General features: G+C 45.2%; 1 protein-coding gene and 1 pseudogene across 2 annotated transcripts in view; both read right to left on the bottom strand.

The window, feature by feature from the left end:
• The window catches only part of ACO2 (aconitase 2), a 55,575-nt gene that overhangs the window by 30,266 nt on the left and 3,355 nt on the right, over positions 1-21,954 (bottom strand). The window lies entirely within an intron of this gene.
• LOC122472816 lies at positions 12,808-13,447 on the bottom strand (annotated as a pseudogene).

Raw genomic sequence — 21,954 nt, 5'->3', positions numbered from 1 at the left:
AGATAGCATTATGAGCTTATTTCTATATAATAATTAATAGTTCACACATGTAGATGTATAAATATATTTAAAAATGAAATGACAGTGATTAATTGTGCATAGCAGTTATCTCTAGGGATTAGGATTTTGGACACGTTTACTTTCTACGCCAAGTATTTCTGTAACTTTTAAATGTTACAGGATATATAAGAGTTCCTTTTGTAACCAGGAAAAAAGAACGAACAAGATATGTGCAGAAAGCATGCTGGCTGTGGAGTGGTCGAGCACAATCATTTACTGGCAATTTGACAATCAACAGTGCTCTGGGTTTGTTTGGTTTTTCCTCCCCAATGGTGCAAACTCTTCATTTCAGCAAGTTACAGGAATTTATCATTAATAAGGAAAATGGAAAAAAAATGTATCTTTCTACTAGAGGGACCTGGTTACCACCATTATCTTTTTCTTTCTTTCTTTTTAATGTTTTTATTTATTTTGGTGAGAGAGACAGAGTACGAGCAGTGGAGGGGTAAAGAGAGAAGGAGACACAGAATCTGAAGCGGGCTCCAGGCTCTGAGCTGTCAGCACACAGCCCAACCCGGGGCTTGAACTCACAAACCGTGAGATCATGACCTGAGCCGAAGTTTGATGGTTAATCAACTGAGCCACTCAGGCACCCCTGGTTACCGCCATTATCTTAAGCCACAGATCAAACTTAGCATCACCAACAGCAAGACTACCTGACACTCATGCCCCTGATGGGAAAGCATCACCTATGAAGAATTCTTGCTGGAGTGCCTGGCTGGCTCAGTCAATGGAGCATGTGATGCTTAATTATGGGGTCATGAGTTCGAGCCCCAGGTTAGGGGTAGGGCTTACTTAAAAAAAAAAAAAAAAGGTGGGGGGGGCACCTGGTGGCTCAGTCAGTTAAGTGTCCGACTTCAGCTCAGGTCACGATACCGTAGTTAGTGGGTTCCAGCCCCCGCATCAGGCTCTGTGCTGACATCTCAGAGCCTGGAGCCTGCTTTGGATTCTGTGTCTCCCTCTCTCTCTGGCCCTCCCCCACTCACGCTCTATCTCTGTCTCTCAAGAAAAGAATAAACGTTAAAAAAAAATTAAATGCTCAAAACCAAAGATAAACATTCTTGCAGACTCCTTGCTGTGGAGTAAAAGGAAATTGATCTTTTGGTAAAGCAGCTTGTCAATACGAAACCCACAGGAACATCCATGTCCTCTGACCCAGCAATTCCATATCTGAAATTTTATTCTTGAGAAAGAATTCTAAATATGAAAATGATACTATATGCATCAAATAGTTCAGTGCATTACTACTTATAGCTGCTAAAACTGAAAGCAACTTAACATGTATAATTTCCACTCAGTAGGAATGATGGTTTTAAGCACCAAATAGCAATAGGAAATTGTCTGTAATAATATGTGAAAAAGCAGGTTATAAGTTACCTACACACTGACTACAATGCTATAAAACGAATGTTCACAGACCAAAAGGAAATACACTAACATCATAGAAAATGTTTGGGTTAAAGGGTGCCTGGCTGGCTATGTCAGTTAAGCATCTGACTCTTGAGTTCAGCTCAGGTCACAATCTCGAGGTTCGTGGGATCAACCCCCATGTAGGGCTCCACGCTGTCAGCAGGGAGCCTGCTTAGGATCCTCTCTCTCCTTCTCTCTCTCTGGCCCTCCACCACAGGCAGATGCTCACTCTCTCAAAAAAAAATTAGATGAACTTTAAGAAAATGGGTTAAGATGGAAAATCATTTTCTCCTATAATTCCCCTAATTTGTATTAAGGTGATGTGTGGTTGAAAAGAGTTGACAGCAAGCTGTTTTCAGCTGGTGTAGAGAGAGCTGGAGTCCCCTAGTGTCACTGTATTTTTGTCCTTGAACGCCAATTTTGCAATCCAACATTCTGGTGAAGACAGCACACTCAGACACCCAAAGAGCCAGGGTATGTGTACCCCATGGGCCACTTCCCCATGTGCAGATTCAACAGTGAAAGCCCCCATGTGACAAGAGGGAACATTCAGGGCATGAGAGTCCACAGATCTGGCCTCCCAGCTCAGTCACTAGTACCCTTATAGTAAAGTAATCCAGCCTTTCTGTGCACCCCTTCCCATTTCTATGACATGGGAGAAGTGGATCATTCCAGCTGCATCAAAACCACCTGAGAGGTTTCATAAACACTCAGCTTCTAGGCCCTACCACGCCCAGACCCCTCAATCAGAACCACCTGGAATGGAGCCTAAGCATCAGTAAAGACTGCCAGGTCACTCTTGATACTTCTATGTCTGGGAACCACTGGACTAGATGTCCTCCAGTTCTTTCCAGCTCAGAGAGTCTATAAATATTCCTCCCCAGCAAACAGGCTCTCAGATAAACTTGTGTATTCCCCAAAGGACCGGAGGAAAATGTAGCAATGTCAGAACAGATTTATCTGCACCAGGGAAGAAAACTCCCTGAGCTTAGGCTTTTCTGAATCAGCCATGGCCTTTGCCTTCGTTTACACACAGGCAAGGACACAGTGCTATGCGTACATGCACACGTAAAATGCACCCCAGTGTGGTGCCACAGAGGGCGCACTAGATTCAGAACACTACCTGCTTATTAGCCCCCTGACTGGCCAAACTGCTTACTCTTCCTATTTTAAAATACTCAGAAAATAGAATAATCCCTGTCTAGACTACTTCATTTAACAAACAACGGGGGGGGGGGGGGGGTCATGATGCCTGCACATCTGTGTCCCATTTGCCACAACGCACCTGACGAAAGCTTAGCTAAACTCTAGCCCACCACCATGCTGTCCCTACAGTCAGGATCACAATCTGGAGGGATAAGACACGAAAACAAGAAGTGTACTAAAGTTGCTATTGTAGACATTAGGTCCAAGGTGCAGCTAAAGCATGGATATAGGAATGGTCAAGAGAAAAGGAGGCCAAGACCTTCTCCAAGATCATGTTTAAGTTCAAGTTAAAAAACAAAAAACAGGGGCGCCTGGGTGGCTCAGTCGGTTAAGCATCTGACTTCGGCTCAGGTCATGATCTCGTGGTCTGTGGGTTCGAGCCCCGTGTCGGGCTCTGGGCTGACAGCTCAGAGCCTGGAGCCTGTTTCAGATTCTGTGTCTTCCTCTTTCTCTGACCCTCCCCTGTTCATGCTCTCTCTCTGTCTCAAAAATAAATAAATGTTAAAAAAATTTTTTTAAACAAAAAACAAAACAAAACAAAACAACTGGCTACAAATGTAAAAGCCAGAGAGAATGGCTCACTCAAAATCACATGGCATTTGTGGAGAGCCATCATGGAAGGAGGAAGTTATTCAAAGTCCATCATATCCTTGTATAGCCCTCTCAGGACAGTCTTAGCAACTTCCAAATATTGGCCATAGATGTTCTGAGCTAAAAGGAGCCTTAGAGAGGGGGCTTTCACATCTTGAGAACACACACCCACACAATACATTTTATGTTGTGATCCAGCCAACAGATACTGCCAGGGTGGTGTAACTAAAACAAGTTTCACTAAACAATACTTGCCATGTGCGATACACGCATATGTTTATTTTTTTAATTTAAGTAGACTCCACGCCCAATATGGGGCTCAAACTCACGACCTGTGATCAAGAGTCACATGCTCTACTAACTCAGCCAGGTCCCCCTAATGCTTTTTATCCTACTATTATTTATACTGTGGTAAAATACACATAAAATTTTCCACCCTATTAAAGTGGCCAATTCAGCATATGTGAATAGGCACAGCCAATTCGGACCAGCACTATCTGGTCCGAAACTTTCTCATCACCCCAAAGCAAACCCCATACCCACTCAGCAGTTGCTCCTTATTCCCTTTACTCGTCTTGCCCCAGGCTCTGGCAACTAATATGCTATTTCTATAGATTTGTCTATTCTAGATAGTTCATATAATCATTCAATAGGCAACTCTTTGTATCTGGCTTTTTTTCCTTTAGCACACTAGATGGTCTTTTTTTTTTCTCTCTTAAGTTTATGTACTTATTTTGAGAGAGAGAGAGAGAGAGAGAGAGAGAGAGAGAGAAACCCAAGCAGGCTCTGCACCGTTAGTGAAGAGCCCAATGTGGGGCCAGAACTCACAGAACCATGAGATTGTGACCTGAGCCAAAACCAAGAGTCAGACACTTAACCAACTGAGCCACTCAGATGGCCCTAGATTGTCTTTTCTCTAAGGCAAGTTGCACCCCATTAATTTCGTGATTGGGTAACATGTCAGAATAGGCAATTTAAAAAAAATTTTTTTTAACGTTTATTTATTTTTGAGACAGAGAGAGACAGAGCATCAATGGGGGAGGGTCAGAGAGAGGGAGACACAGAATTTGAAACAGGTTCCAGGCTCTGAGCTGTCAGCACAGAGCCCGACACGGGGCTTGAACTCACAGACCGTGAGATCATGACCTGAGCTGAAGTCGGCTGCTCAACCGACTGAGCCCCCCAGGCGCTCCCAGAATAGGCAATTTAGACAATACCTTAGAGAACTTCCAATTTCTTTTTTAATTTTATTTTCTGAATTCACATCCAAATTAGTTAGCATATAGTGCAACGATTTCAGTAGATTCCTTAATGCCCCTTACCCATTTAGCCCATCCCCCCTCCCACAACCCCTCTAGTAACCCTCTGTTTGTTCTCCATATTTAAGAGTCTCTTATGTTTTGTCCCCCTCCCTGTTTTTGTATTATTTTTGTTTCCCTTCCCTTATGTTCATCAGTTCTGTGTCTTGAAGTCCTCATGAGTGAAGTCATATGATACTTGTCTTTCTCTAATTTCACTTAGCACAATACGCTCTAGTTCCATCCACGTAGTTGCAAATGGCAAGACTGCATTCTTTTTGATTGCTGAGTAATACTCCATTGTATATATATACACCACATCTTCTTTATCCATTCATCCATTGATGGACATTTGGGCTCTTTCCATACTTTGGCAATTGTTGATAGTGCTACTATAAACATTGGGGTGCATGTGTCCCTTCAAAACAGCACACTTGTATCCCTTGGATAAATACCTACTAGTGCAATTGCTGGGTTGTAGGGTAGGTCTATTTTTAGATTTTTGAGGAACCTCCATCCTGTTTTCCAGAGTGGCTGCACCAGCTTGCATTCCCACAAACAATGCAAAAGAGATCCTCTTTCTCCGCCATCCTCGCCAACATCTGTTGTTATCCGAGTTGTGAATGTTAGCCATTCTGACAGGTGTAAGGTGGTATCTCATGGTGGTTTTGATTTGTATTTCCCTGATGATGAGTGATGTGGAGCATTTTTTCATGTGCCAGTTGGCCATCTGGATGTCTTCTTTGGAGAAGTGTCTATTCATGTCTTTTGCCCATTTCTTCACTGGATTGTTTTCTGGGTGTTGAATTTGATAAGTTCTCTATAGATTTTGGATACTAACCCTTTATCTGATATGTCATTTGCAAATCTTCTCCCATTCCATCGGTTGCCTTTTAGTTTTGATGATTGTTTCCTTCGCTGTGCAGAAGCTTTTTATTTTGATGAGGTCCCAGTAGTTCATTTTTGCTTTTGTTTCCCTTGCCTCCGGAGACATGTTGAGTAAGAAGTTGCTGCGGGCAAGATGAAAGAGGTTTTTGCCTGCTTTTTCCTCGAGGATTTTGATGGCTTCCTGGCTTACATTTAGGTCTTTCATCCATTTTGAGTTTCTTTTTGTGGATGGTGTAAGAAAGTGGTCCAGGTTCATTCTTCTGCATGTCGCTGTCCAGTTTTCCCAGCACCACTTGCTGAAGGGACTGTCTTTATTCCATTGGATGTTCTTTCCTGCTTTGTCAAAGATTAGTTGGCCATATGTTTGTGGGTCCATTTCTGGGTTCTCCATTCTGTTCCATTGATCTGAGTGTCTGTTTTTGTGCCACAGAGAACTTCCAATTTTAAAAAATGAGTTACAAATGTCAGAGCCAAACAGCCATAAGGAAGGAATTGCTCACAATTGCCCTAGGCCTTTGCAGAGCATTATCAGGCTCTCTGCAGCATTCAGTCTGAGGTGCCGGAGGCACCCAAACCTCAGCCTGACCACTTGGTGCCTCTCTCCACACAGCTATCCTCCAGGAAAATGGGGAAAATGAAGACAACAAAGCAAGTTGGTGTGTGTTTTTTTTTTTAAGTCAAATCTACTAATTTTTTTGATGTTTTTATTTATTTCTGAGACAGAAAGCATGAGCTGGGGAGGGGCAGAGAGAGGGAGACAGGAACCAAAGCAGACTCTGCACTGACAGCAGAGAGCCCGATGCAGGGCTCGAACTCACAAGCCATGAGATCATGACCTGAGCCAAAGTCAGACACTTAGTTGACTGAGCCACCAGGCACCCCCCAAATTTATTAAATTTAAAACACATCTTGTGTTCTGAACCATGCCTTCCTATACTTAACATTAGTGTTAAAAAGGCCCTTTCTTTTTAAGAAATGATGCTGATAAGGAAGGAAGGAAGGAAGGAAGGAAGGAAGGAAGGAAGGAAGGAAGGAAGCTGACAGTGGACAATGATTTGTGTGGCATGCAGACAAGGGAGGTGTTTTTTCAGTATCCTTACTTGGAGAAATTCAACACCTGCAACCCCATGTTGATCCCCTCAATTCTGTGTGCACATTCTGGTGCTAGCATACAACTGTTCCAGAACACAATTGTCGGTGAGGGGCAGGTACAGTCACTAAAGAAGATACAAAGAAGAAATAGCTGGGATTTTAATTTTACCCTTAGAATCTCAGTAGCAGCCAAATTTGAGAAGTGATGAGCACTGCTGACCGGGAAAAAACATCTGTCTTCACTGCCATTCTCTCTGTCCTCGCTCCCTCCTACCACCAAACCTTATTCATCTATTCATGCATCTGTCTATCCGTCAAATAGTTACTGAATGACTCTGGGTGCCAGGCACTATTCTAGGCATTGGGATACAGCAATGAACAAAATGATCCTCTTGGGACTTAGAGGAAGACAGAGTGAGAGAAAGAGGAAAAAAAAAAAAAAAGTAAAACCTCAATCAGACGTTGATAAGTATCATGAAAGATAATGAAGCAGGAGCAAGGAGAAAAGAGCCAAGGTGGTGGGGGAAGGTGCAGTTTAAAATAGGATAGTTGGGGAGCGCCTGGGTGGCTCAGTCAGTTGAGCATCCAACTTCGACTCAGGTCATGATCTCGCAGTCCATGAGTTTGGGCCCCACATCGGGCTCTGTGTTAACAGCTCAGAGCCTGGAGCCTGCTTCAAATTCTTTGCCTCCTTCTCTCTTTCTCTCTCACCTCTCCTCTCTCTCTCAAAAGTAAACATTAAAAAAAAATTTTTTTAATAAATAAATAAATAAATAAATAAAATAGGATAGTTGGTGGGTGCCTGGATGACTCAATCGGTTAAGCACCGGACTTTGGACTTCAGCTCAGGTCATGATCTCACAGTTTGTGGGTTCAAGCCCTGCATCAGGCTCTCTGCTTCCAGCACAGAGCCAGCTTTGGATCCTCTGTCTCCCTCTCACGGCCCCTACCCAGCCCTCCCTCTCTCAAAAATAATAAACATTAAAAAAAAATTTTTTATAGGATAGCTGAGAAAGGCTTCCATTGAGAAAATGACACTGAACAATGACCTGACAAAAGGTACAAGCCAACCTACAGACTGAAAGAGCATTCCAGACAGAAAATCTGAGGATCCTCTAAAGTGAGGTGGCAACTGTTGTGTTCAAAGAACAGCAAGGAGAGGTATTTGTACACCTATACTGAGAACAGCATTGTTCACAACAGCCAAAATACAGAAGGAACCCAAGTGTCCACAATGGATGAAAAGATAAATAAAGAAACTGTGATGCACACATACAATGGAATATCCCTTGAAAAGAACTCTGAGCCTGGCTGGCTCAGTTGGTGGAGCACGTGACTCTTGATCTCAGGGTTGGGAGTTTGAGCCCCACGTTAAGCATGCGCGCACTCCATCTCGCTCTCTCTCAAAATAAACAAACACTAAAAAAATAATAATAATAAAAAAGATGATGGTGATTTGGACCAGAGTAAGAGTGACAGAGGCAGTGAGAAGGGGTTGGAGTCTGGATATCTGTAGGTAGTAACAATAAGACATGCCGACAAACCGGCCAAGGGGTGTGAGAGAAGAGTCAAGAATATCACTGAGGTTCTGGGCCCGAGCCACTTAAAGAATGGCGCTGCTGTACACCGAACAGGGAAGGCGACAGGGAGAGCAGGCTTGAGGGTGAGGACACTTGGGTGGAGATGTCAAGTAGGCAGTTGGATTCTTATCCTAGCCCCATCCCCCCCCCCCCCGAACTCAGCTAATTAAACAGTTCATCTAGAATCACAGATTATCAGATGAACCCCAGGTGAGCCCAGATCACCAAGTATTTTTTCTTCATTTGGCAGATGAAAAAAATGAAAGCCAAGGTCACATGCCTAGTTAACAGCAGTTAGGAGAACTCAATCCACTTAAGCCTCAAGTCAAGCTTTTTCCACCATACTACTTCCCTAATTTAAACGAAGGTGTTACTGCTTCATGAAACAAATATTTATCAAGCCCCAGAACTTGTGCAGTGCTGTCTGAATTAATGAGATAAGCAAGATTGGCCTAGTCCCTGCCCATGTTGAGTTTACAGTTTGGTGGAGAAGACAGATACCAAGTAATCACTCAAGGGACAATATAAGCAGCTATGTCAGAGAGGTGCTATGAAATTAAAGTTAATCAGCTGAAACAGTAGAAAGGTGGAGAACCTAAGCTAGACTGGGAGAATGGCTTCTCCCAAGAAAGTGATATTTTAATCTGAGAAATGAAACATTACAGGAGTTCGCCAGGCAAATCAAATGGGGTTTAGGAGAGGGAGTCCTAGCAAACTCGCAGGCCCAGAACAGCATGTGCAAAGGCCCCACGGCGGGAAAACACCTGTAACTGAAAGACAGAGAAAGACAGCTTGGCAGGAGCAAAGTGCAGCGGAAATGGCACAAAATAAGGGTAAGAGGTAAAAGGGAATCCGGAATCATGAGGGAACTTGTAGGGGTAGGAGAAAAGCACCCTAGCAACCTTGAACCACAGCTCATCTGAGTCTTGCTACAATACCTTGTGATCCCCCTGGAACACTAGATGGGAGCCTCTAAAGGAGCTGCTGTGAAGACTGTTTAGGAAAGAGGTCCGTATGCGTTTTTTTTTTGTTTTTTTTTTTTGAGATCTGGATGCATTTTAACACTTGAGCACTTATTCTGTGCCAAGCAGCAGGACACAGACACCAAGAAGAGTAAGACAGTCCCTAAGCTAATATATATTAGTCTGACCAAGTTCAGCACATAAATGCAACCAACTGTCATCTATGCTAAAAAGGAAGCACAAACCAGAGGCAGGAGTGCTGCAGAGGGAGCAATTAACTCTGGGATGCCAGGGCAAAGTTTCACTGAGTGGGGCTGAGGAGGATAAAGAAGAGTTTGCAAGGCATTCAGAGGACAGACAGTATGGAAAAGACACGGAATCACAAGTGAAGTGTGTAAAAGCTACTAAGTACTCCAAACGGTAAGATGCAAAAGACAAAGCAGCAAATGGTGGAAGGTCAGGCTGGGTGAGGTTCCCTATGCTAAAATTTGAATCCCAACCTTTGGTTTACAAGAGCAACGCCACACAATGGAAAACCTAGATCTAGCTCCAAAGCCCAGCTCTACCATTTACTGGCTGCGTGACCTCAGACAGGCTTCACCTTTGAGCCCAATTTCCTTGTGTGGAAAAAGGGGGTAACAGGTGCAGTATTATGTGAGGTTGGAGAGGACATGGATGGGCTCCCCCCAAATGCCAACTATTAGGTAAAATGCTACAAGCAGATTTTGGTTTTTGGTTTTCAAATAGCATTTACTAGGGTTTTTCCAGCCAAAGAGCAGGACATACTTCATGGAGAAAATTCAGAAAAAACGAAATACACAATTTTAGACTCCCTGAAGCCCACCCAGGGATACCTACCACCACTCCTCCCACCAGACTCCCTGGTCTGACACCAGGTACTCAGTGGTATTTAATACTCAGTGAGTCTGATAGAGGCAGCAAACACCTGTTCCATGCCAAATCTAACCACCACCCCCCAAGTCACTGGCACCATAGCACCCACTATACCCATACCAAACAGGTATCATGGCTGAGGTTTCTATGCAAAGACCATTTTTAAAATTAAAAAAAAAAAAAAAATGTTTATTTTGAGAGAGACAGAGACAGAGGGAGGGAGGGAAGGAGGGAGGGAGGGAGACAATCACAAGCAGGCTCTACACTCAGCACAGAGCCCACCACAGGGTTCAATCCCACAGGATCATGACCTAAGCCGAAATCAAAAGTTGTATGTTCAACCAACTGAACCACCCAGGCACCCCTGATATTCTTCATACCTCTGTATTTTCCAACTTTCCTAAAATGAGTAATTACCTCCATAAACAAGAAAAAAAGTTAAGAAATTAATTTCACCTTAAAAGCAGATATTACCAAGTACTGCAACTTGCTGACTACTGAGGTTGGGGAAAAAGTAGTCTGGATCAGTATTATTTGAAGAACGATTATGATTTGTGGCATATAAAAAAAAACATAATAGGGGCACCTGGCCGGCTCAATCAGTTAAGCATCTGACTTCAGCTCAGGTCATGATCCCATGGCTTGTGAGTTCGAGCCCGCATCGGGCTCTGTGCTGACAGCTCAGAGCCTAGAGCCTGTTTCAGATTCTGTGTCTCCCTCTCTCTCTGCCCCTCCCCTCCTCCCACTCTGTCTCTCGTTCTCTCAAAAATAAACACTAAAAAAATTTATTAAAAAAAACATAATAACCTACTAGAATTTTGCTTTTGTTTCCTAAGCCCAAAAGTAAAACATACTCAATGCTCAGTTCAACCTGGCCCTAGGACCCACAGACATTCCCGAGATCACCCATAAGGCCAGCCAACTCAAATATCACAACAACCAGGAAATAGGAAAATTGTTTCCCACACCTGGAACCCAAGTCCCAGGCCTTGTGAAATTCTCATGGGTAAACACCAAGCCCTTATCTAGAAGAGATACTTTCACTAAGCCCTTACTAACCTCTGCTTCCTCTGGAACAAAGGAGCCTAGAACAGGACTGAGCAGAAACGTCTCTTCAGCAACCTCCCCAGGCCACTAATTCAACAGGATGGGGCCAAGAAGCTCATTTTCTTCCAGAAAGCCTATTCCACTACTGGATACTTCTAATACTTCCCAACCACAACAAACGCCTTTTTTTTTTTAATATTTTTTTAAAATTTACTTATTTTGAGAGAGACAGAGAGAGCATGGGGAGGGGAGGGAGGGAGGAGGAGGGAGGGGGAGGGAGGGAGGGAAGAAGGAAGGGAGGGAGGGAGAAGGGAGGGAGGGAGAGAGAGAGAGAATGAATATATCCCAAGCAGGCTCTGCACTGTCAGCACAGAGGCTAACGTGGGGCTCATACCCACGAAACCGGGAGATCATGACCTGAGCCGAAATCAAGAGCTGGATGCTTAAACCGTCTGAGCCACCCAGGCGCCCCCCACAACAAATGCTTCTTATACTGACCTGAAACATGCCTCCATCACATCAGAATACAGATTCCAGCACTGGAGACCTGGGCTCAAATCCCGACTCCACCCCCAACAAGCTATGTAACCTCGTGTGGCTGTATTTAGCATCTACACATCCCATCTCTAAGTGGGGATAACCTTCCCAGGCCGCAGTGAGGATTAAGGAGAGCACCTGTGGGAAAGTACTCGGTCCAGTGTCTGACACTCAGCAGGCCTCACTTCCTAGCCCTGCCCTTTGGAACCAGATCAAATGAGCCTGGTCACTCTTCCACACCTCAGCCTTTCCAATCTTTGAAAACCCTAGTCGTGTCTTCACCATTGTAGGAATCCCCACCGCATTTCCTCTGCTATCAAACAACTCCCTAATTTTACAGTCGGGTGGAAGTCTCCCATAGTAGCCAGATGCCCATAGAACTGTTCTGCAGTATTAAATAGCTGTTAGCTGTCACTCTGCTCCATTCCAGCTACTCTGCTAAACCTTGCCGTACAAAGTTCAGCCTCTCTAACTGCCCCGAAGGCCCAGAGGCCCAGAGACAGAAGTGGCCTGCCCAAGGTCACATGGCTGGGAAGCTACAGAGCCCATGCTCTTCTTGCTGTGCTACAGAAGGTGTCTCAACCTCTGTTCTGGCCCAACAGCCCACTGCGCTCAGCCCTCGATGGGGGCTCTTAGTCCCAACTGCTGAACCGGACGGAGTGCCTTCGGTGGAGTCTGGCTCCTTGGGTCTTGGCAGTGCCCACTCCCTTACTGGATGGGATACAAATCTCTTGGGCTCCAAGGGAGTAAGGGAGCCTCTGCTGATCTTACCTCTACTGACACAGAATTCTTTTTTTTTTTTTTTTTTGATGTTTTATTTTATGTTTGAGGGAGAGAGAGTAAGCGCATGAGCAGGGGAGGGGCAGAGAGATAGAGACAGAATCTGAAGCAGGTTCCAGGTTCTGAGCTGTCAACACAGAGCCTGATGCGGGGCTTCAACTCACGAGCAATGAGATAATGACCTGAGCCAAAGTCGGACGCTTAACCGACTGAGCCACCCGGGCGCCCCCAGAACAAATTCTGAAGGGGAAACATACCCACAGTAGACCCCACTGGGGAGCCTGGCAAGAAATGAAATGAAAAAAACTGTGCCAGGCAAGGCCACAAAGGTTATCTTATGTCACCTTCCCAACAACTGTGCCAAATGGGATTGTGACAAGTCAGGTTGTCCCTTGTACAGATGAAAAAATGGAGACTCCGACAAATGAAAAAGGAAACTCCACCAAAATGTAAGCTCCCCGCAGGCAGAAAACTTGTCTAGTCAGTGAGGCATTTTATTTGTATGACTGTATTACACCCCTGGAAAAAGAATCCCAGGATTTTCCCTCTTGTGTGTTTTCGTCTTGCTTTCATGGTCCATGATGCCAGCTGAGGTTGTCAAGTACAATGAAACCAAACTGGCAGGACGGGAGCAGATTATTCTGCCGTTTTTCTAGATCTTTGAGTTGTACATCAAACCTGGGGCTGATCACTCCACACTTGTTTAACCTGCCTGTGAGGTTCACAACAATTTTCCCAGCTCTGTGATCATCGATGATTTCAAATTTGCCAATGTAACCATGCTTCACCGTCACAGTCAGAAATCGGGCGATGACTTTGGAGCATAGCCTAATAAGAGCCTGGCGTTTGCCTCTTTTCAGCATTGTTAATGCTCTTAAGAGCATCTGCCAGGACATTCATGCGCACCATTATGGTGGCACGGAAAGATGGCGGAAAGAGGACAGGAGGGGCAGGCAAGCGCACGGAGTTATGGAAAAGTTGTCTAGTCAGGTTACCATGTATACTCAGAGCCTAGAACAACGTCTGACACACAGGAGTTCAAGAAATATTTGGTCATGAAAGAGACGAAGGCAGAGCCATAATTTGAACACAAGCCTCTTCATCGTGCTTTCAAGTTCACATTTTGAGTGCCTCTAGCAGAGGTGCTGAGCCAGCAGCACCCGTTCATGGAGACAAGCAGAGGAAAAGGGACGCACCTTGTGGCACGTCATGCGCACACCCACACAGAACTCTCGCTTTCCCATCTGGCCAAAGTCAGACATGCTACTCTCTCTTCCCAAAGGACAGAAGTCTTCCCTTGAAACCACTTCTATTCAGAGAACAGTCCAAACCAAAAGGACTGACATTCTCGGACAGGAGGCCAGCCTGGTTGGGCCAGTCTGACCTTTTGTCCATCCTGTGAAGCATGGCACATGCCAGCATTGTCTCAGGGAACCATGGGTTGGTGAGCCCCAGAATGTGGGGCAAGCCAAGGAGAAGTGGCTGAGCTGTGCAAACAGGCTGGGCTCCTGGAGGAGGCCTGGTCTCTTGAGGCAGCTGCTTCAAGGAGAGACAAAGAAGTCACAGCCCCATTCTGACCTGCAGAGTGCCACTGTGGAAACACTCCAACCCATGCCAAGTAAAAGAAAGGGCATGCACTCTGGAACTGGATGGATCTGGCTTAGAATTGCAGCTCCCCTGGCTACGGGACCTCAGACAAGATTGTTCACCTCTTTGAGCCTGTTTCCTGTTCTGTAAAATGGGGGTAAAAGAGCGGGATTTTGCGACAATTACAGAGAATGTACCGCTTTGCAAATGCAGAGAAAAAAGTCTGGAATGATAAACGCGAAATTCCTATCGGTGTTTGCCCTTGGGGACTGGAATGGGGAGGAGAGTTATGAATACACCGCATTCTTTGAGGAAAAAATATATGAAAAGCACAGAGCTCAGTTGCTGGGTTCCTGACAGGCATTCAATAAAGGTAAGTTGCTATTACTCAGTTCTCCTTGGAGGATATGCTGCTACTAACACACTGTGTATTACAAAAAGGACAATGGGGTGCCGTTTTCCACCATGTCCCTAGCTCGCAAACGAAGTCCAGGAACCCGAGAGCAGGCCCCAAGCACAAGGGCAGCACATAGCAGAACTGAAATGGGATTGAAAAGGTCTCATCTATCCACTCATGCTGCCCTTAAACGTCTAACATGACCTATCCAACCTATGCAAGCCCTGTCCAGCAGGGAAACACACTACCTTGTGTGGCAGCATATCTCACCAGGAGGACTTCAAGGTCTCGGTAGGGTAAGACCCCTGGTTCCTCTGACCATGACCCTCAGCAGCCTTCTGGCTCATAGCTGTTAGCTTGTAGCTGCCCGGCTCTTCCTGGCAGGGAAGCCTCAGGCAGGCTCTGTCTAGTGGGCTACACAGGAATGCCTGTCAGCACCCTCCTAAGAAGCAGCAGCTTCCCACACCTCTGCTGCTTCTAACAAATTTCTCCCACCCCTGGGAGGTGATGCCTGGCACCTCTTCCAAGAATCCAGAGCTAAACAGTTTTCTCCCGCCAGGAGGCAATCAGCTAGCTTGGTTGCTATGCAACTGGCAGGCACAAAAGGAGATGCAGTCCCGTTCAGAAGCTTGGGAAGGGGGCAGGGAGCTGTGTCTCTCCAAGTCACAGTCTCCAAACGGGCTCCAACGCGTTCCTTTAAGGAACTGATAGATGCACTCATCTGCTTACTTGTCCTTTGCTGCTGGTGTCAGTGGCAGGGACTCCAGGCACATTGTGAACTGCATACAAATCCTGAGCCCTACTCTGGCCCCCGGGGCAACAGCTCTGCACTAACACACTTAGGAAGGGCATCTTCTGCGAGCTCAATAGGCAGCCTGTGAGGCCGACCCACAGCTCAGTCAAGGAATAAAGCTGCCTCTGTGGGACTCTCACCTCTAGCCTCTCCCTCTCAAGTTTGGCTGGTATTTGGGGCAGGAGGCAATGAAGGCCCCCAAATAGGGCGGGACCCAAATGAACTGTGTCCCCTATATCCAGCCTACTCCACAGAGATCTACTTTCTACTCCCTATCCCCGGGAAGTGCTCTGGGCAAAGTTTGGTCGAGTGGTAAAAACCCTGGGTCCTGCAATCAAACAAATGTGCATTCAGAATCTGGCTCTGCTGCGTGCCAGACAAACTACTGAACCTCTGTGGTTCTCAGTTTCATCATGAAAACAGGCTAACGATACCTGCTTCTTATGGATGTTGTGAAGGCAAATGAGGCAGTCGTTGTAAAATGAGAGTTAGCTCAGTGACCGGGATCTCTGACACCGGCAATAGTGTGGAGCACACTAAACACGCCCCCATGACACCCAAGTTCCACAATGGCCTACACCCCTTCCCTCCTTGCTTCAGCGTGTTGAGGTTAAGTGACTTCTTCCTCACCAGCATATAAGCTCGTCCACAGGCAGGGCCTTTGTCTTAAACCAGCTCTATAGCTCTCTCAGTGAACAGTAAGAACATGGGGGCGCCTTGGTGGCTCAGTCGGTTGTGTCCATCTTCGGCTCAGGTCATGATCTGGCAGTTTGTAGGTTCAAGCCCTGCAACCAGCTCCATGCTGACAGCTCAGAGCCTGGAGCATGCTTTGGATTCTGTGTCTCCCTCTCTCTCTGCCCAGCATCCCCCCCCCCCCCCCGCCCCTCACTCTGTGCATCTCTCTCTCAAAAATAAACATTAAAAAAAAAAATTTTTTTTTTTAAAGAACACCACAAATGTCCAGAAGGTGAAGGAACCCAACTACACAGCACTGAAGTGTACAGGTTAAGGGGGCTCCTGAGACCTCTTTGGTTCCTTGCACAACTGGCCCCAGAATTGAAGCTCCCAAAGCTGTCTCAGACCCTGCAGGGCAGAAGCAGGAATACTCCACTAGGCCAAACTTCCCCCAGGACCTGGACTTCAATGATAAAAATACAACAAATGTAATTCTAAAGCTCATTTTCCCAATGTTGCCCTTCAACTTAGAGAACAAAATCAGGAAGCCAACAGATTCATTTCTGCCTCTTCTCCCAACTCTTTTTTTTTTTTAATTTTTTTATTTTAACGTTTATTTATTATTGAGAGACAGACTGACACAGAGTATGAGCAGGAGAGGCGTAGAGAGAGGGAGAGACACAGAATCTGAAGTAGGCTCCAGGCTCTGGGCTGTCAGCACAGAGCCCGACGCAGGGCTCGAACTCACAAACTATGAGATCATGACCTGAGCCGAAGTTGGACGCTTACCCGACTGAGCCACCCAGGTGCCCCCTCTTCTCACAACTCTTACAGAAGCACCAAAAGGTTTTCCTGAACTACTACATACCCGAACTCCATGGAGATTAGGGGAGGAACAAGCAGTTTTCTTACAGCCAGTCTGTTTTTAAACGTAAGAGCTCAGGAAAAATGCCAAGGCAATGGAGGCTATAAGCCATCTCAAGAGCTGGAGACTGAGACCAACTTTCACCAAGCACCCGTACCCTGCACCAGATTTGCCCTACTTACTTTTTTTTTTTTCAAGTTTACTTATTTATTGAGAGAGAGAAACAACGAACCAGCAGGGGAGGGGCAGAGACAGGGGGGACAGAGATAAGAAATGGGCTCTATGCTGATAGCAGCGACCCCAATGTAGGGCTCAAATCCATGAGCTGTGAGATCATGACCTGAGCCACCCAGGCGCCCCTGCACTAGGTACTTTATACACACAGCCCTACTATTGATCCCATTTACAGCTGTACCAAAAAACCATAAAATACCTAGGAATAAACCCAACCAAAGAGGTGAAAAATCTATACACTGAAAACTATAGAAAGTTTATGAAAGAAATTGAAGACGACACAAAAAAACGGGAAAAGATTCCATGCTCCTGGATAGGAAGAACAAATATTGTTAAAATGTCGATATTACCCAAAGCAATCTACATATTCAATGCAATCCCTAACAAAATAACACCAGTATTCTTCACAGAGCTAGAACAAATAATCCTAAAGTTTGTATGGAACCAGAAAAGACCCCGAATAGCCAAAGCAATCTTGAAAAAGAAAACCAAAGCAGGAGGCATCACAATCCCGGACTTCAAGCTATACTACAAAGCTGTAATCATCAAGACAGTATGGCACTGGCACAAAAAGACACTCAGATCAATGGAACAGAATGGAGAACCCAGAAATGGACCCATAAACGTATGGCCAGCTAATCTTTGACAAAGCAGGAAAGAACATCCAATGGAATAAAGACAGTCCCTTCAGCAAGTGGTGCTGGGAAAACTGAACAGCGACATGCAGAAGAATGAACCTGAACCACTTTCTTACACCATCCACAAAAAGAAACTCAAAATGGATGAAAGACCTAAATGTAAGCCAGGAAGCCATCAAAATCCTCGAGGAAAAAGCAGGCAAAAACCTCTTTGGTCTTGGCGGCAGCAAATTCTTACTCAACATGTCTCCAGAGGCAAGGGAAACAAAAGCAAAAATGAACTACTGGGACCTCATCAAAATAAAGCTTCTGCACAGTGAAGGAAACAATCATCAAAACTAAAAGGCAACCGATGGAATGGGAGAAGATATTTGCAAATGACATATCAGATAAAGGGTTAGTATCCAAAATCTATAGAGAACTTATCAAATTTAACACCCAGAAAACAAATAATCCAGTGAAGAAATGGGCAAAAGACATGAATAGACACTTCTCCAAAGAAGACATCCAGATGGCCAGCCGGCACATGAAAGTATGCTCCACATCACTCATCATCAGGGAAATACAAATCAAAACCACAATGAGGTACCACCTCACACCTGTCAGAATGGCTAACATTCACAACTCGGACAACAACAGATGTTGGCGAGGATGGCAGAGAAAGAGGATCTCTTTTGCACTGTTTGTGGGAATGCAAGCTGGTGCAGCCACTCTGGAAAACAGGATGGAGGTTCCTCAAAAATCTAAAAATAGACCTACCCTACGACCCAGCAATTGCACTACTAGGTATTTATCCAAGGGATACAGGGGTGCTGTTTCAAAGGGACACACACACCCCAATGTTTATAGCAGCACTATCAACAATAGCCAGAGTATGGAAAGAGCCCAAATGTCCATCAATGGATGAATGGATAAAGAAGATGTAAGGGGCACCTGGGTGGCTCAGTCGGTTAAGCATCCGACTGCAGCTCAGGTCATGATCTCACGGTTTGTGAGTTCGAGCCCCGCATCAGGCTCTGTGCTGACAGCCTGGAGCCTGTTTCCGATTTTATGTCTCCCTCTGTCTCTGCCCCTCCCCGGCTCATGCTCTGTCTCTGTCTCTCAAAAATAAATAAATAAATAAATAAATTTTGGGGCACCTGGTTGGATCAGTTGGTTAAGCACCTGACTTTGGCTCAGGTCATGATCTCTTAGTTCATCAGTTTGAGCCCCACATCAGGCTCTGACCTGACAGCCTGGAGCCTGAAGCCTGCTTCAGATTCTGCATCTCCTTCTGACACTGGCCCGCTCCTTCTCTGTCTCTCAAAAATAAACATTAAAAAAAAAAAAAGATATGGTATATGTGTGTGTGTACGTACACACACACACACACACACACACACACACACACACACACACGATGGAGTATTACTCGGCAATCAAAAAGAATGAAATCTTGCCATTTGCAACTACGTGGATGGAACTGGAGGGTATTATGCTAAGTGAAATTAGTCAGAGAAAGACAAATATATGACTTCACTCATATGAGGACTTTAAGAGAAAAAAGCAGATGAACATAAGGGAAGGGAAACAATAATAATACAAAAACAGGGAGGAGGACAAAGCATAAGAGACTCATAAATATGGAGAACAGAGGGTTACTAGAGGGGTGTGGGGGGGGTGGACTAAATGTGTAAAGGGCATTAAGGAATCTACTCCTGAAATCATTGTTGCACTACATGCTAACTAATTTGGATGTAAATTTAAAAAAATAAGTAAACATACACACAGTCCTACTTAATATTCACAATTATCCTGAGAGGCAGAAGGTACTATGCCCATTTTACAGATGAGGAAACTGAGGCTCTAGTATGTTAATTATCTTGTCCATGGTCTCACAGCAAAGGTGGAATTCCAGACCAGGCTCCAAAATTGGTGCCCTTTCTTTTGACCCAAATTTTGCAGAATGAACCCAAGAAAACCATTATCCATGCTTTTTAGGGCCCCCAAAATAAAGAACAGAGTCTACAGGTTCATTCAGAAACAACATGAGGAAAAATTCTGCCCCTATCCTCAATGTTAGAAAGGGCCTATTCCTTAAAAAATAAAGACAAAAATTAGTAAAAAAAAAAAAAAAAAAAATTTAAGGGCCTATTCCTACAACAACAACAGAAACTATTCACAAATTTTTACAGTGTATCAGAGTTGGCCTTCTGGACCCTTCTTAATGGGAGGGTAGCTAGAGTTCTATTTTTTTTTAATGTTTATTCATTTTTGAGAGAGAGTGTGAGCAGGGGAGGGGCAGAAAGAGAGGGGGGCAGAGGATCTGTAGTGGGCTCTACGCTGACAGTAGCAAGCCTGAGCACGATGCAGGGATCGAACTCACGACCCATGAGATAACGACTTGAGCCACAGTTGGACGCTTAACTAACTCAGCCATCCAGGGGTCCCAATAGCCCCATTTTGCAGATGTGTAACCTGAGGGCCACAGAGGGCTGAAACCCTGCCTGAAGATATGACAGATAAGGATAGAGAAGTCTGTCGCAGAGGAAGTCTCTCTCAGGTTCCTGATATTCCTTGCAAAACTTTTTCAAAAGTGCAAGTAGCCTCCATGTGGTCCCTCCCCTCTTTCATACACAAAGGCCCAAAGCCTACCACTACCTTTCTAAACAGGTGCAGGGAAAAACAAGTCAAAGAAAGCTAGAGCCAACAAAGAGGCGGTTCAAGCATCAACACTCACTTGGAAGTATGAACCAGATAGCCCTCTGGGAGACACGAGGCACCAGAAAAAGGCCAGAAATAGAACAGGGCTCACTTCAGAAATGATGCTCATACTCAAGTGAGGGACCCTGGACAAGACACTTGACCCCATCCAGCCTCCTCACCTGTGAAATTCAGGTACTGTTGAGAGCTGATGGAAGGATCCAAAATTTGTAAACAAGCTTTAGCCATGTTACAAGGACTATGCAAACACGTGACCAACAAATTCAACTACCCTCAGGTGCTTAGACCACAAACCTAGGAGTCATCCTTAATTATTCCTATCCCTCACATGCCACATCCAATCCATCTGCCTCCAAAATATCACCACTACCAGAACCCTAGTCCCAGACACCATCACCACTCCCTGGATGATTCCAACAGCCTGCACTGGTCTCCCTGCCTCCTCTTTGTCCCTCTGTGGTCCACCATCCATTCAACAATCCAAATGACTTTCTTCAACCATAAATCAGATCCTGTCACTCCCTGGCTTCAAACCTTTGTGTATGTGGGGTGGGGAGCGTGGGGGAACAAAAGCTTTCAGCGGATTTTCATTCCACTTGGGAGTAAAACCAAAGCCTACATGACCTTGCCCCCATCTCTTGCTCAGGCCTTCCTCTCCTCTCAACACCTCAGCCATACTGGCCTTATTTTTTCTTTAAGATTTTTAGGGGTGCATGGGTGGCTCAGTCAGTTAAGCGTCCGACTTCAGCTCAGGTCATGATCTCACCATATGTGAGTTTGAGCCCCGCCATCGGGTTCTATGCTGACAGCTCAGAGCCTGGAGCCTGCTTCGGATTCTGTGTGTGTCTCTCTCTCCATCCCTCCCCCACGCACATGCACTCTCTCTTTCTCGCTCACTCTCTCTCTCTCTCTCTCAAAAGTAAACAAACATTAAAAAAAAAAAAGATTTTATTTTTAAGTAATCTCTACACCCAACGTGAGGCTCAAGCCCACAAGCCCGAGATCAAAAGTCACACCCTCCACCAACAGGCCAGCAAGGGACCCCAACACTCGCCTTATTTCTTTTTTGTTTAATTTTTTTTAACATTTATTTCTTTTTGAGACAGAGAGAGAGAGAGCATGAATAGGGGAGGGTCAGAGAAAGAGGGAGACACAGAATCGGAAACAGGCTCCAGGCTCTGAGCCGTCAGCCCAGAGCCCGACGCGGGGCTCAAACCCACAGACCATGAGATCATGACCTGAGCGAAGTCGGACGCTTAACAGACTGAGCCACCCAGGCGCCCCTCGCCTTATTTCTTATCAACACACCAAGTTCATATATACATCAGGTGCTTTGCACGTGCTGCTCAGGCTTGAAATCTCTCCTCCCAAAATACTGAAGGGCTGCCTTATCATCTAAGTATCGGCTCAAATGTCACCTCTTCTGAGGGCCTTCCCCAACTACCCCAGTTAAAGCCATGTCACATCCCCACCCTTACCCTCTCTACCACACAATCCTACTTGCCTTCCTGGGAGCACTTAGTAGTTACATTTTTTTGTCTACTTTGTTTTTTTCTGTCTCCCCAAAAGTACAAAATAAGCTCCACTCTTCTTGTTCACTATTACACTCCCAGTGTCTAGGTATACGTTCAATAAACATTTTGGACACAGCTGGCTCAAAAGTCCACAATGTGCTTTCCCAGTTCTCAAGATGATTACTCTATTCCTTCTGCCCAAA

Source organism: Prionailurus bengalensis, chromosome B4, assembly GCF_016509475.1.
Source record: "Prionailurus bengalensis isolate Pbe53 chromosome B4, Fcat_Pben_1.1_paternal_pri, whole genome shotgun sequence".
Taxonomy (NCBI): Eukaryota; Metazoa; Chordata; class Mammalia; order Carnivora; family Felidae; genus Prionailurus; species Prionailurus bengalensis.
The sequence above is the reverse complement of the archived record's forward strand: the minus strand, read 5'-3'. Positions and strand labels throughout refer to the sequence as shown.